The sequence below is a fragment of the Amphiprion ocellaris genome, chromosome 21 (assembly GCF_022539595.1).
Source record: "Amphiprion ocellaris isolate individual 3 ecotype Okinawa chromosome 21, ASM2253959v1, whole genome shotgun sequence".
NCBI lineage: Eukaryota > Metazoa > Chordata > Actinopteri > Pomacentridae > Amphiprion > Amphiprion ocellaris.
The window spans coordinates 24,321,837-24,338,682 of NC_072786.1; the positions used below are offsets into that span (position 1 = coordinate 24,321,837).

The 16,846-nt window shown below is 40.0% G+C and overlaps 1 protein-coding gene across 2 annotated transcripts in view; it reads right to left on the reverse strand.

Moving 5' to 3' along the window:
- nav3 (neuron navigator 3) overlaps positions 1-16,846 on the reverse strand; it is a 534,705-nt gene that overhangs the window by 409,589 nt on the left and 108,270 nt on the right. The window contains exon 2 of one of the 2 annotated variants that reach the window (XM_055006838.1): positions 16,380-16,460. The gene's annotated coding sequence lies outside the window, so the exon portion shown is untranslated. Of the gene's footprint in view, positions 1-8,546; positions 8,812-16,379; positions 16,461-16,846 lie in introns of those variants that run through there. The other variant, XM_055006839.1, reaches the window with a different exon arrangement.

The following is a 16,846-nucleotide window of genomic DNA, read 5'->3' on the forward strand; positions in this document are numbered from 1 at the left end:
GCTGATGCTTTCTATGAATTGGTTACATGTTCAAAAATAGTTTGTCTGCACTCAGCTATGCCGTTGCTGCACAAATGTCCTGTGTACCTCATACAAGACATTTGGAAAAAAAAGTACTTCATTTGTTTTCTTGTAGAACTCCAAAAGTTGTACAAGAAAACATACTAGACTACACTAGTGTCTGAAGGTTTTACCATTAAAAGTCCATGTAATTGTAGCCACATAGCAATTTGCTTCCCACTGTGTTGTTAGAGGAGAAAACTAGATCAATTAGGTTTTTCAAAGCGTCTCTTTTGGGTTAATCAAGTTCAGCAGATCACTGATCATCATAATCTAGCAGTTCATTTTAATGGTGCCACCACTTCTTTCAGTTTAATTGGTAAAAACATCTTGAATGAAGATAGGAAAGTAACTCTACAATTAGCATTAGCAAAATCATAGAATGTGTTCACCCATGAAGATTTTTAATCAAATTAGTGTGGACCTTCTCTATGTACATTACTTGCTTGTGGAACCTAAGAATGCTGTTCATACAGTAAACCACCTGCAGGAATTATCTAAAAAAAAAAATGTCTTTCTATGTACATTAATGATAACTTATTCAGCAACATCCATTAGAGTTTTCATCTCTTAGGTAACATTTGGAAGACACGTTTTCAAATGTTTCTGCATTCTCAATAATAGAATGAGATATCTGCTGGCAAACTGGGCAGTTTTTGTAGGAACAAAATGGTGAAATGCATGTCCCTTGTGGCCCTCTATGCTTTTGACTTATAAAGAGATACATGCATGTTTTTCTCAGCAGCCTGCCAACTATAGGGAGAAACAGGCAACTGAGATTTGGTTTTTCTGCTGTGTTTCTCTTTCTACACTTGAAATTCCCTTCTTCTTTGTCTCTCTGGTGTCTTATTATGATGTGAGTTTGTCTTGGCTTCATCACGGCGATATCTAAAGTTGTTTGTAATTTCTTTATATACAGTCCATCAATTTGTCACATGACTTACGATTCCCAATATACAACAATATGCAAACGCATCCAAGGCAACGTCCCAATTAGTTATACAAAAAAAAGCAATTTCACAAGGATATGCAATTAGGTAATTAGGTAACTATATTTAAAAAATATCTTGCAGAAAATACAGTGTAATTTCTCCAATGTGGGTGAATTTGATTTTTCACAATAAAACAAGCCAATTGTAGGAATTTATTCCAACTGATTTGAGAGTCAATATACAGCTGACCTCAACACATTCCTTTTTTTTTTTAACTGAAATTCATTTTTAAGAACAAATGCAATCCACTAATCTCTAATAAATTGGCTTCAGATCAAGTTTCTCATTTAACCTCTGCAGCTCTCCAAAGCGCTCCCCCCTCTGTGTCGCCACTCCCCCTCTGACGCTCCCTGATCATTAATCACATTCAGTACAAAATCCATTCTCACTACAAGAATTTGACATCGGTTTGGAGATAAATAATCTCTCTCTCTCCCAGCCCTCACCCTCTCCAGGCAATCTCTCTCCTTCGTCCTATCACTCTCTTCCTCTGTCAAGCTGAGGCCCCTCCAGCTTCTCTCTCTCTCTCTTGGCTTTATGCTGTCCTCGCTCTCCCTCCCTGGGCTCATCTGACAAGGAGGATGAAACACGAAAAAAAAACCTGCCTTCCCGCTCCTCCATTCATCTACATACAAGCTGCATTACCACCCAATTACACTTAGATTACATTAATGTGCTTGTAGGCAGCCAAGCCTCCTCTGCACGCGCCAAACCCATTCTCCACCGTCTGCGCTGCCTGCATGCAGCATTATGGCACGGCGTAATCTTGTGATATTGTGTCGGGATTAACATCAAATCTCATTATGTCTGCGGTGGATCATGGAGGAGGGAAGCATGGAGGAGGAGGGCTTGGAAAGGAGGGAGCATCTTTGTTTATTTTGAAGGTTTTTAAAGCTGAGCGAGAAAGAGAGGAAGAAAGAAGAGCGATCATATCAGGGCTGTGAAATCTCAATTACACGTGGTGGCATTTTGGAGGCCGATTTATGGCACACGGGTGTCTGCCGGCTAATTCTCTACGTGGGCCTGTTGAGCACACAATTCACAGTCAAGTGAGACAAAGCTAACAGAGGTGAGGGGGTCAGAATAAGACGTGTCCCAGCCCAGCACAGCCAAATGCATCAACAAATCAAACACCTAAACCTTCGACAGCCACGCCTCGCCCCTCCACACCAAACACTCCTTCGTCTGTTAGCATTTTCCCCCAGCCCGGCGTGTTCGCGCTTCATAAACCTCTTTTTTTATTACCAATAGATCCGTGAAGGTTGTAATTGCCTAAGTGATATACAGCCGGCACCGCCTCAATTTCGCTCCGTTTAAAGGACCACCTCGCCAAAGTGATGTCGAGGGGAAGGGAGCCTCGCCCTGTTAAATAAAACAGATTGTCAGGCTAAATAACGGGGGGCAAAAGCACATTTCAACACATACACTCCCAATTTTAAGAGGGGTGAATGGAAGATAGGGTTTGGATGGGAGGAGAGGGAGCACTGTGCACACATATATTTTAGCAATTTCTTCCATGTAGATGCCTAAATCCCTCGCTCCACATCCCAAACATAGTAAAAACACACACACACACACACGCAAACAAACATACATCCAAACATTTGCACACACACTCCCCTTCCCCCAGCGGTGCTCAGCGCTGGTTACTGAACCCCAGGAGCCCCACTAAATCACACCGAGGGCCCGGCAGAAATGAGGGATAACAGCGCAGCAACGTTACAACCATTGATTGCCGAATGCATCATCTTTTTGTATTCACAACTGGGCGGAGGGGTGGGGGGTGTTGGGGGAGGGACACCACCAGAGAGACTGGGGGTGGGTTCTAGCTGTACATGCAGGCAGTAGTTGGCAAAACCCGTGTTTGTAGCCGCAATCAAATTCCACGATCACTGGAGTGTGCCAGCAGCGACAATGAAGGAACGGGAGTGAATGGAATCAACACACAGATTGAGACGTTCCAGGTTGTTCCACTGCAGCATCAACATTTCCAGGCTTCACGTGGCTCCTGGAAGGATTCAGACACCCCCCAAAGCTCAAGCTTCACCATATAGATCTCAGAGTCAGCATGTGTATCAGATACAAGCAAATGTTGGAAGCAGCAGCCGTTGTTCCACACAATGCATGAAGATTACCATATAAAAAAGTACGATTCACCAGATATGTGCCTTCAGGGGGTTATCAGTTATTATTCACTGATAAATCCTTCACATGATCTAAGGCTATGAAGGATTCACAGCAAGGCGTTAATAATAAAAGCTAAACCTGACCTGTACATGTATGCCGTTACTGACATTTACAATATCGATTTATTTATTTTTAGTGCTGTCAAACGATTAAAATTTTTAGTCAGCTTAATCACAGGGTTGCTGTGGATTAATTTCGATTAATCATGATGAAACATCATTCATTCTTAATCTATATTAATCACGTTTTAGATAGATAGATAGATAGATAGATAGATAGATAGATAGATAGATAGATAGATAGATAGATAGATAGATAGATAGATAGATAGATAGATGATAGATAGATAGATAGATAGATAGATAGATAGATAGATAGATAGATAGATAGATAGATAGATAGATAGATAGATAGATAGATAGATAGATAGATAGATAGATAGATAGATAGATCTTTCACATTTCTCATCAGGACGGCCAACATGCTGTTTGGTGTCTTACTGTATTATTATTGTATTATTATTGTATTTACCAGTAACCTGCAGCACTGTAAGCCAGTAATATTTGAAATAGTGCATGTTGTACATGTACAAAGCATGTTTTGAATATGTAGATATGAGTTGTTTACTTTCACATCTCAACCTGTTTTTGAACTGAGTCAATTTTTCTTCTCTTCTGACACATTTTGTGATGTTCAAATTCCACAAGCAGTCATTAAAATCAGACAAATCCCCCACATAGGAGAACACTAACGTGCTGGTTTTTCACAAATGTAATGCTTATCATGTTCACCATAACAGTTTAGAGTGTTTAGTTTGTTAAGTACAGCTGAGAGTGATTAAAATATCCTTTGTTTCTCATTATTTGGTTATTGGGTCCTAAACCTACAGCAATCTAATAGTGGCTTTTTTATGGAACAGGGAATGGGGGTAATATTTAAAAAAGAGATGTTTATGTACAAGAAAAACACACTGATAGTCCCAGGTGGTGTATTCATGAAAAAAAATTATTCATAAAAGCTCAACCTTTGTTTGGAGTCTATTTTTCCCTGTCTGACACAATTTATCATTAAATCAGAGAATGTTTTTTCACAAGAATTAAGCAAAAAATTTCCAAGACTAAAGTTGAAAATTTACTCCAAAAACAGTGGAAAATTTCTGAGATTAAAATGGCAAATAATCACAAATTTACCAGAAAAAAACGCTTAAATTTGCTCTGAGTCCAAAGTCATACATTTATGGAAGGAAAAAAGTCTGTCTATATATATATAAAAAAGCATTTTACTTTATTCATTGTTTTGTCAAGGACCCACATTGCTTCACTTCATGAGATTGAATGGTATGATGTGGTGGTCGCTCTGTCACCTGCAGGTCTGGCAGGTTTGGATTCAGGCAGGTTGGTTGAAAACGTGACAGAGCAGCGACTACATTATATATACCTATAGAAACAGCGCATGCAGTAGACTAGGCTGTCATTACAAGTCCTTCCTTTTCCATCTCCCTGTGACTTTGTATCTCTCAAACACACACACACACACACACACACACACACACACACACACACACACACACACACACACGCATTCACCTGAGGCTGCAGGTCTTCTGATGTCCTGGCTGTCACTACTCTGCATCACTGAACTATGAAGCGACCTACATCTATCACACATCTCTCTGCACCCGGACTGTGACTTATAAATAACACGTATCAATGTGTAGTCATGGAAGAGTCGGGGGGGTCACAGAGAAACACCACTGCCAGGAGCATTCCTCTAATATACCTTTAATATTTCTATAATCATTCAGCAGCATCTGTGCTGCAGAAACTACACCTCAGATGAAGCCAACACAGATAGATGTGTAGAGTAAGTTTGGAATAGACTCAGCAATGTGAGGACCTTGCTTCAGGTCATGTAATCTAAAATGGTGATTTTAGGTTACATGAATGGTACTGAATAAAGTCAGTCAAGGTATATGTATTTTTTACTTTCTACAATGGTAGAAAAATCCCCTGGTTGTAATAGGGCAAGAAGGAAGATAAAAATAGAACTGCAGGGACATAAAATCAATATTTTGTTGAAAATATGTGACTGTGTAATCTCAAAAAAGGCTTTTTTCATAAATTTGTCAGATCAGCTAAAGAGACGGTTGGCCCCGAGAATTCTGTCCTTTGCAACAAAAATTCAGGTGCTTCACAAAGAGCTCCAGAATTCTAAAAGCATGGAGGACAAACACTTTAAGGCAGAGAGAAATGTTGCAAGGTCTGCCCATGAAAGAAAACTTTGAGAACTAAATCACAAACTAAGAAAGGTAAAGCCAGTCGTATATCTGATCCATTTCAAACCCACGATGGTCCCCAGTGGGCCTAAAATACCTCTGTTGCTGGGCAACATCATCACAGGCAAGAAACAATGTGGACTAGATCATCCCAGTTTAACCACTAACAATGGGCACTGCAGCAATAATATAATAATGAATAAAAGAATAGTAAATAAAAGTGCTTTACCAAAGGAAGACCAAATGACAGAATCCAGCATAGATGAAAAACAGCATTACTGTCACACCAGAGGCATGATTCACTTTCTGAATTATTGACTTTGGTTATGTCTGTGCAATAGAAGGACTTAGATTGTGGTTTCAGGTACATGTCAACACATAAATGTCTAGTCACTGTGGACTTTGATTACTTTATAGCAATCTTCCCCTCAGCTTTACCAAGTGCTATGATTGCCTAAACAGCACATCCATGAAATGCAGAAAACAAACATGTTGTCTGGACATATTAATGATATAGTTGCTTCGAAAAAAAAAAAGTATTGAGACAATTTTACTTTTTGTACTTTGTGCTGTTGTAGCCTTAATTCTAAATGAGTAAAATTGCATTTTTTCCCCATAAGGCGGCTCACAGGAAAACAGCTTCAAGCACAGCTTCATGGTGGTCGTAGTGAAAAGTCTCAGTTTCAACTGTGAAGAGAAGACTTGGAGTTGCAGGTTTGACAGGTGGAGTTGCAGCAAGAAAGTCATTGCTAAGATGTCAGAATGAGAAAAAGAGGCTTGTCTGGGCCATGAAACACCACCAATGGACCACTGAAGATTGGAAGAAGGTATTATGGACTGATGGATCAAAATTTGAAATCTTTGCTTCATCAAGCAGGATTTTTGTACGCCGTCCAGTAGGAGAAAGGATGGTTCCTCAGTGTGTGACATCAACTGTCAAACATGGAGGAGGAAGTGTGATGGTCTGAGGCTGTTTTACTGGATCCAGGGTCAGTGACTTGTACAGAGTGAGAGGAACCCTGAACCTAAACAGCTACCACAGCATTCTGCAGCACCATGCAGAACCCTCTGCTATGTTCCTAGTTGGTCAGAGGTTCATTCTACAGCAAGATAATGACCCAAAACATACGTCCAAGCTCTGCCAGAACTACCTTAGGAAAAAAGAACAAGATGGTGAGCTGGAAAACATGGAGTGGCAGCACAGTCTCCAGACTTAAACCCCATGGAGCTGGTTTGGATGAACTGGACAGAAGAGTGAAAGCAAAGCAACCTACAAGTGCCACATATTTATGGGAACTTCTGCAACAGAGTTGGGAAGAACTTTCTGAAGAATATTGGATTTCCATCGTGGAAAGAATTCTACGAGTGTGTTCAGCTGTTATATCTGCCAAAGGTGCTACTTCAATGAGCTTCAAAATTTCTTTTTTTTAAACTTCATCTGTTTACTTGTTCTATGCTTTCATTTCAGAGTACAATGAGACGTTAACATGCATAATTTCCAAAAAAAAGACCTAGAAAAATCGGGGTGTTCTAAGACCTTTGACAGGTAGTGTACGTGCTAAAATCTTCATGTTGTCTTGCTTTGCACAGTTATTAACATATCTAGATATTATCTTGTCTGTGTTCATGTGTAATTCAAACAAGAGTAATAAGTGTGAGGGTGAATTCAGATCGGTATGCAGGGTGCAACCATGACTAAATTTCATTAAAATTCAAAATTGCCTTTTCTTGCGGCTACTTCGTCGCACAGACAAGCTGCTTGTATTGATGCAAAGGTCAAGTCAAGCAGTTTCATTTCATACATGCCACACCTCACTGCAATAAAGACTTTAAGAGCAATTCACTGGAGCAGCAGGAACGCGAATCTGGATGCAAAGTGCATCCGTTGGGTTCGGAGAGTTTTTTAAAGCACTCACTATGGTAACCAGTAACACGGCAGCTGCCAAATGTACTAGGACTAAAATCTTTAAGATTCTAAGTTGGACTGGCAGCAGCGCAAACACTGTGTCTGAATACATATGAACGTTCTTCCAGTTTGGTCCATGAACTGTCTGGTGACCACACGAAATCTGCACAGCCGCCACAGCATGCCATTTGGCATCTCACACTCTTCCCAGAATCCTGTGTGGAGGGAGGGATGGGGGAGGAGGTGGAGGGAGGGGTGAGGTGTGGTGATGGAGGAGAGAGACAGGAGAGGACCCTTCAAGTCTCCAGCATTCCATTAGCCAGTCTGTGATGTACTGCTCCGGCACCTAGACTCCTGCTCTCACACACACACAGATGGGAGACGAATACCCTCCCGACACCCTCACCCCCATCCCACTGCCTCTCCTCTTCATCCTCCTCCTCCTTCACGCACCTCACACCCTCCGTCAGTCACCATCCATCACACAAGACCTCCACAGATGGGCCCGCAAATAACACACAGTCCACAGTCACAACCAGCACACATTAAAAAAAAAGAAAAAAAGAAACCTCACTGTCCTCACAAGCTTGTCCAGACACTCTTTCTCACTCAGACACACACTCCACCCCACTAATTCTTTCATCTGTGGCTCTAAGCGGCTCAGGAACCAAAAAAAAAAAAAAAACTCCACGGCTGAGGGGGAAACCCAATTAGGATGCAATTAGCTCCATCAGATCTACCTGAGAGACGGCGGCTCACACTAGTGCTGGCAAAACAAAGCCACGTATGGGATGGGATGGGAGTGGAGCTACGGAGGCAGCGGAGGAGGTGGGTGTGGAGGCTTGTGGAAGGAAAACCATCGCTCGCTCACCCTTCCCGTGGTCTTTAAAGGCTGCTGCTAATTTCCCACAGCGTTTCTGATCAATGCACAGAAAGAGCAGCGCTAATGAGGCTCGCTCCTTTACGAGAACCAGCGCTACAACACGCTGGATCAGTGTAGTTAAAGAAAAGCAATGGACAGGGGTCAAAAAAGAAAACTCTGGAAAGTTGTGTACAAAGGGAACACATCCAGTGTGTGGTATCAACAAGTTAGTCTCCAAAGAACAAAATCAAAGGCAAGCCTCACCTTTAAACCTCCTGGTGTACTTTAAAGGAAGATTCCACTCAACAACAAAACAAAGATGCTCCACTCAAACTCCAGCTACATATGTTGCTTCTCCAAACCTGCCTGCAGCCACGAGAACAGAAAGAATCCTCCCAAGAATCCAACTAACTCTTTCGTGCGGGACTCCTCTTCCCCGGTGTAGCCTGAGGAGGGAAAGCCTCCTCCAGTGGCAGCAGAAGCAGAATGAGGAGGGATGAATGGATGGAGGGGAGGGATGCTGGTGGCTCACATCATGAGAGGAGTCGTAATCCGCGCATCGGCGTGCTCTCAGCGAGGGAATCGAGCCACCAGAGAAGAAGATGATGAAGAAGAAGAAGAAGAAGAAGAAGAAGGAAAGGAGGAGGCGGAGAGAGGCATGAAGGCAGGCGGCGGTGAATGAGAGGAGGATGCGAGCTCTCTCCCTCCCCTCACACCGCCTCTCTCTCTCTGCTGCTCACACACACTGGTGCACACACTCCTACCCCCCGCCCTGCTACAGATTGCATTGCACTGATGAAATTTTAATGGTTCTTTTAGGAAGAATAATGAACATGCTAGTCCCTGGAGTTGTGTGTATGTGTGCGTAAGGGTGGTGGTGGTGGTGGTGGGGAGGGGGTTTCTACTCCACACACACCTACGGAGGCATGCAACAAACGGTGCACATGTGCGGTGTGTGTTTCCCACAATTCTTCTATCTTTCTTTTACTCCCACACACACACACATTCGTACTCTGCAGTCCTGCACGGAATCACTCAAACACACTCCCTTCCCTTCTTCATTTGTGCAGGAATACACAGAGACGCACACTTGCCACGCAGGCTTAACAACATCAAACACTGCTGCTGACAGACACACACACACACACACACACACACACTCGTCGCAAAGGGAAGGAGATGGGGTGGGGGAGTAGACAGAGAGATCCAACCCATCCTCAAAATGCTCTCTTGGTGTACACACACACACACACACACACACACACACACACACACACACACACACACACAGGGACATGCAAGCACACACCCCAATGAAGTGGAACAAAGAGCGCAGAGGCAGCATGTGGAGGCTCCAGTAGGAACACCATGAAAGTATAGTCAGTCTTCTACTATAGACAGTAGTATAGTGAAGTCAGTTGTAAAATAAATAGAACATTACAAAAACAACCAATTACACTTGCATCACCAGCTACTACTTTTATATGGAAAAACGACGGTTAGTACGACATCATTTGAAATCAAAACAGCAAAATAAATAGTCAACAAAATCGTTTTTTAATTCATACTATTAAATTGTAAAAGCTGAACTAGTTTCTTTGACTTCTTCGACGTAAATTCATTAATCAGAAAAACACTGACCAACCTAATTAAAAATACATGTAGGGTTAAGGTTGAATGGTTGAATATTCATGCTTTGGTTAAGTTTTAAATGTAAAAAGAGCTTTAATATTCTCCATAAATGTCACTGAGGTGAACAATCCTTCAACATTCTGCTGATTACTCACATAAAGTATCTCTGTGGTTGTTGATAAAATCCCTAAAAACTCAAACACAGTTAGGTCTAAAACTGCAGCTGATGATTATTTCTACTTAACCTAACTTAAACTTTACTAACCCAAGGCCTAAAATTGTCAAAAAAAAATTCATTCTGTTACAGTGTGAAAATGAATCATGTTGGACATTATTATGTGTAAGCAGCACTGTATTCTACATTTAACTCCTTAATTTACAGTTACATAGTTAAGTCTAGGACTGCAAGTAATGATTATTTTAAGCTGAAATTAATCTGTCAATTATGGAGTACTTCTTTGGTCTATAAAAGTCAGAAAATTATGAAAAATCTGTTTCTCAAATCTAACATGACATCCTCAACTGTTTACAACCCCAAGATATAAAATTTTCTGTCAAAAAGTAACAAAAAAAGGAGATATTCAAATTTAACCAACTGAAAATAAAGACAGCTAATTTAGTTCTTTTATTTCCCTGAAATGGACCGATTATCAAAAAGTTACTGATTAATGTAATAGTAGATCTAATGATAATATTACATAGTTGGAATCCTGTTAATCCTCTGATGCACAACATGGGCCGAAAGACACTCATATTCCATTGAATATGGGTGACTTTTGATCCATATGCTGTTTTTGATTTGTTAAACCCTTAAGTCTGTGAATTTGTACAAGAGGCGTCATATAGAATCGTCTCAGCACCACAAGTTTCCACAAAAAAGAACCGGTTGTTTCATAATCATCAAAAAAGTGAATCATACCATCTGTATTTGTCATTTGCATTGACTGCTAGCTCAGTTACCATGACGACGGGTTTAGTTGTGTTTTTGGACACATGAAGACAATCGTGGAGTTTCAAGCGAATTCAGACATCTACTTCCCAGCAAAGTTACAGTCAGCTGACAAAGGAGACTTTGTTCAGCAACTTTCTTCACCATTCAGGTATGCAACCAAATATTTTTCTTATAACTAAATACATTTTAATTCATGCATTAGCTTGACATTCAGCACTGAACAAATTCCATAATTTTAAATGAATACTGAAAGCAAACAACCCAGTACACTTCTAACTAAAGCTCCAATACCACACTTGAAGAGTTTCAATCAAATATAAGACACATTTTGCCTTCAGCCTCACATGACTGACCTGATTCTTCCCAGAGAATTTGAAACTAGACAGATGTAAACCGTACAACTCTTTCCCTTCTGCAGCAATGACAGCTGAAATCTGAACTGTAATGTATAAATCATTTGCAATATTACTTTTCTTAGTAACTTCTGCAAAATCAGTTTTAGTATTGTGTGTAATATTTCATTTCAAGGTGTAATAAGTCGATATTGAGTGCAATACCTCATTTTTCAGGTCTAATATTTCCCTTTCATGTTTCATTACTTAGATACCTCAACCATGCAGCTGAAAAGAAAGTCAGCCGATAACATGCTGAATGAGATAAGAGGCCCGACGTCGCAGTCTGTGATTTGAGTCTGAGATTTACATCGTAGATTCTCACTGAAGGCATCGAAACTATGAATGAACACATCTGGAATTATGTAGTGAACAAAAAAGTGTGAAATAAGTCAAAACATGTTTTATATTTTAGATTCTTCAAAGTAGCCACCCTTTGCTTTGATTACTGCTTTGCACACTCTTGGCATTCTCTGGATGAGCTTCATGAGGTAGAACCTGAAATAGTTTTCCAACAGTCTTGAAGGAGTCCCAGAGATGCTGAGCACTTGATCCTTTTACCTTCACTCTGTGGTCCATCTCATCCCAAACCACGTGGACTGGGTTTAGGTCAGGTGACTGGAGGTCAGGTCATCTGACACAGCACTCCATCCCTCTCCTTCTTGATCAGATAGTCCTTCCACAGACTGGAGGTGTGTTTGGGGTCATTGTCCTGTTGAAAAATAAATGATGGTCCAACTAAAAACAAACCAGATGGGCTGGCATGTCGCTGCAGGATGCTGTGGTAGCCATGCTGGTTCAGTGTTCCTTCAATTTTGAATAAATCCCCAACAGTGTTGCCAGCAAAGTACCCCCAGACCATCATACCTCCTCCTCCATGCTTCATGGTGGGAACCACACATGTAGAGACTCATCCATTCACCTTTTCTGCGTGGCACAAAGACACGGCGGGTGGAACCAACGATCTCAAATTTGGACTCATCAGACCAAAGCATAGATTTCCACTGGTCTAATGTCCATTCCTGGTGTTTCTTGGCCCAAACAAATCTCTGCTTGTTGCTTTTCCTTAGTAGTGGTTTCTTAGCAGCTGTTTGACCATAAAGGCCTGATTGGTTCAGTCTCCTCTGAACAGTTGATGTAGAGATGTGTCTGCTACTAGAACTCTGTGTGGCATTTATCTGGGCTCTAATCTGAGCTGCTGTTAACTGGACATTTCTGAGGCTGGAGACTTGGATGAACTTCTCCTCAGCAGCAGAGGAGACTCTTGGTCTTCCTTTCCTGGGGAGGTCCTCATGTGAACCAGTTTGGTCGTAGAGCTTGATGGTTTTTGTGGCTGCACTTGGGGATACATTCAAAGTTTTTGCAATTTTCCAGACTGACTGACCTTCAGTTCTTAAAGTAATGATGGACTGTCGTTTCTCTTTACTTAGCTGATTGGTTCTTGCCATAATATGGATTCTAACAGTTGTCAAATAGGGCTGTCAACTGTGGACCAACCTGACTTCTGCACAACACAACTGATGGTCCCAACCCCATTAAGAAGGCAAGAAATTCCACTAATTAACCTTGACAAGGAACACCTGTGAAGTGAAAACCATTTCAGGTTCTACTTCATGAAGCTCATCCAGAGAATGCTAAGAGTGTACAAAGCAGTAATCAAAGCAAAGGGTGGCTATTTCAAAGAATCTAAAACATAATACATGTTTTGACTTATTTCACATTTTTTGTTTACTACATAATTCCATGTGTGTTCATTCATAGTTTTGATGCCTTCAGTGAGAATCTACAATTTAATAGTCATGAAAATAAAGAAAAAACACTAAATGAGAAGATGTGTCCAAACTTTTGACTGGTACTGAACATATAACCACATTTAAATGACTTTTATGTGAATGTTGTGTGACAGCACACAGTAACTCCAGCTATTTTAACATTTTACTCTACATTTAGAACATGAAACCTCAAGCTGTCGTCCATCTGCATCTAATAGAACTGGTTCCAGACACAAACTAGTAAGCATAATATTGCTGTTAGATCAACCAGAGATTCGGCGCCACCGGACTGACAAAATTTAGGGCAACAAGTATTCCAATTTTTAACCAGTGTAAAAGTGATCATGGTTTTTGTATATCTAAATCTGTTTCCAATCATGTTGTTAATAACATGAAGTATTCGTGACTTAATAAGCAACATAAAAACATTCACAAAAACAACTGTATGGGAGCGGTTTGGTCGGATATGACTAACAGTGGCCTGGCAACATGACACAGCCCAATAGCTGTCAGCACATTTTGATTCAAATGTTCCTCAATTCTGCTGGTAGAAGTACTGACCTTTATTCCAGCAGAACTCTGTCTGCTCCCAAACAATGACAAGAGCAACAAGACAAACAAAAGCACACAAATCTGTCATGTAAAGGCCAAATGTGTTCAAACTTTAGCAGAAAGATGTTGTTTTTTTGTGGGATCCCATCACTGGAAGAAGCTGGTAGTGAAATTATGTTTTCCAGAGGATTTTGCCCCACCTATGGCTAACCAGCATCCAGGTGACTGACTGAGAATGAGGACACTGAATTCATCCTGGGTGTCATTTTCTCTCAGGTGATGCACAAATCCCAGCTATTTTGTCACAGAATCATGGTGCTTAATTAACCGGGATCAGTTGCTGGGTTTCCTATAGATGTATAATGGTTTTCTATTTCTAATGGTTTGATAATGATATATTTATCAAGTACAGCAGAGCACTCAACCATTATTAGAGCTACTCTCTACGATCTACCACTAAAAATGTTGATCAGCTCATCAAGTTGCACCTCTTCTGTTGGCAATGCGGGATGCAATAAAGTCAAAAAAGTGGGGAAACACGTCTTATGCTATCTTTACATTTCCATGCATTAAAATCAACATTAAGCCAAAGTGTGACAATTATGGCTGCAACATTTTCTTTGCCTTCATTCTGATATTATTATTTATTTTAAACTATAATTTAAGATTTTAATGGCTTTAGTTGGGTCCATTATGTATTTGTTTCAGCAGACTATACATTGCTATAATATTATAGATGAGCCTCTTGGTTAACAGAAACTAGAGGTGATGCATAGTAGTCTTTATTCAGATTATTTATCAGGCCTATATATTGTTTATGTGTTTATTGTTGGTATGAGCCTAAAAGTAAAATAAAAGGTTTATACCAACACTCCAGGAAATTATGTCAAGTCAGACGTAACATTTTCATTGGTCACACTAGTGTGCCTGACATTTAACAGGTCTGTCAGTGTGTTTCTGGGAAGCCCAGCCAGGTATATAAAATCTGCTGGTTTCAACTCAGTTAAATCTGACATTAAAACACTTTAACTATTTAACAACAAATATTTGGTCATAAACCTGGCTGAGTTGCTGATTGGAGACTAGAGGCTTCCCTGTGCACAGCTGCCCAAACCCTGACCCTCCTCACAGCGTTTCACCACCAGGTAGCGGCAAACAGAAGCAGTGATAAGTCTGAAGTGATTTTAAAAAATTACCACTTCTTATTTCACCAAAGAAAAGCTGTGTTTTGCTAACTTTAGGTCTCAGATCACCCTGATGAAAAAGGCCAAAAAAAAATAACTGAACCCGTATTCTGTTTACAGTCATTTTCACATGTTAATAAATGATGAATGTGTATGAAAACTAACTTTAAAATATATATATATATATAATAATAACACTTAAGCTATTATTTGATGCCATAAGGCACAGTGAGAAATTTTGGATACACAAAAATTAAAAAGTGAGACACAATAGGACAAAAATGCAATAAGTTAGTCTGAAGCCCTGTTATATGATGAAAAATTACATGTATTCCACTTCTGTCAACTCATATTTTCAATGGCCAGCTGTTCAACATATTTGTCTTTTAAATATTACATCATATGTACTGTTTAAAATACTATCAGACACTCTGTAGCAACCAGTAACGTAATCAAGGCCAATAATGTAATACATTTGGCCATTTTAAATTGTAATAAAGTCAAAAATGTAATAACTTGCCATTAACATAATAACTTGCGAATACAGTAACAAGTTATTACGTTATTGGTTGGTTATTATGTGAATGGCCTAGCATTAAAAAATATATTTTTTTAAATCCTTTGAAAATGTAATAACTCTAGCCGATAATGTAATAATACAGAAATATGACTGAATTTCCAGGAAATAAAATATCTTTTTGCAGTTTTTGTGCAGTTTGCTCATCAAAAATAGGTATAGTGGATGCCAAAGTCGCCATATTCATTCATGTATGATGCATAGCTCTCACTCTCCATAATTATGGTTGTAAAAGTCAATTTGAGAATTATTTGTTGTATAAGAATCTCGGCTGTTCTTGTCAAATAACTGTTTTATGTGTAAACTTGGACCACTGTTGCATCCAGCAACCTTGTAGAGTTTCATAATACTAATGGAACAGTCATCTTCCGTCTAGTTCTAGGCTCTCTTATATATAAGAGAAGAAATGCAGTCCTATTTATGTATTATTACATTATCGGCTGCAGTTATTACATTTTTAAAAGATTTTTTAGTGCTAGGCCATTAATGTAATAACCAACCAATAATGTAATAACTTACTGCTGGCAAAATGTTGTCACTTTATTGGCTCAAAAACTTTACTACATAATTGGCAAGTTATTATGTTACTGGCTTTACTACATGTAAAATGGCCAAAATCATTACATTATTTGCCGTTATTATGTTAGTGGCTGCTACACACCCTCTTGTAGTCTATATCAGCATGGCTGTGATTAATGCTTTTGGCATTCAGTATCAGTGAATGATTTCACACTGCATGTGTACATGAAAGAGCATGAATAAAAAATATGATTAAAAAAAAAATACAACCATGAACCAGGCTAGACTATGCATAAACCACTAGCATATATAAGCAACTGAAGGTGCCACTTCTGAAGATCCTGACTCAGGGACAGTCCTATTCTACACATGCTTGCACAAAGACTGTATCTTTATTAAGCCCTCATTACATTCTTCCTGCAATGTAGTCCAACAAGCCACAGAGTGGAGTCAAACAAAGGAGGCAGACAGAGGGAGATAATAAGATAATGTGTGCAGTAAAAGGGGCTGAACTTACGTCAGACTAGGACTCCTTCACAGCTCCTCTTTAAAGCACGGACCAGCATTTATCACAGCAGGCAGCAGTGCAACACAGATCCTAAAAAGGGAGGAAACAAAGTAGCATTTGTTATAATTTAACTAGGGAGACAGCTTAAAAACATACACAGTATGTGACAATCATTTAGTCAGCTTTTTTTTTTTTTTGCACATTCTCTGCTCAAAGTCGATCAGTCTGAATACAATAAAAAGACAGAGCGGCTACCAGGGGGGCTGCAGTTTAAATTCCTCACACACGGACAGCTTAAAATATCTCATACTGCAGATCCTGGGAGTGATTTGTTCGAGAACATCCACTTTCATACAGCTTGCTACCCCCTACAGCTCCCAGCGGTTCCCCGCTTACCCAAAAAAAAAAAATCCCACCAGTATTGTAACATGCTGTGACCGAGAGTTTACCCGATGCAGCAGGACATTAAAGCAACT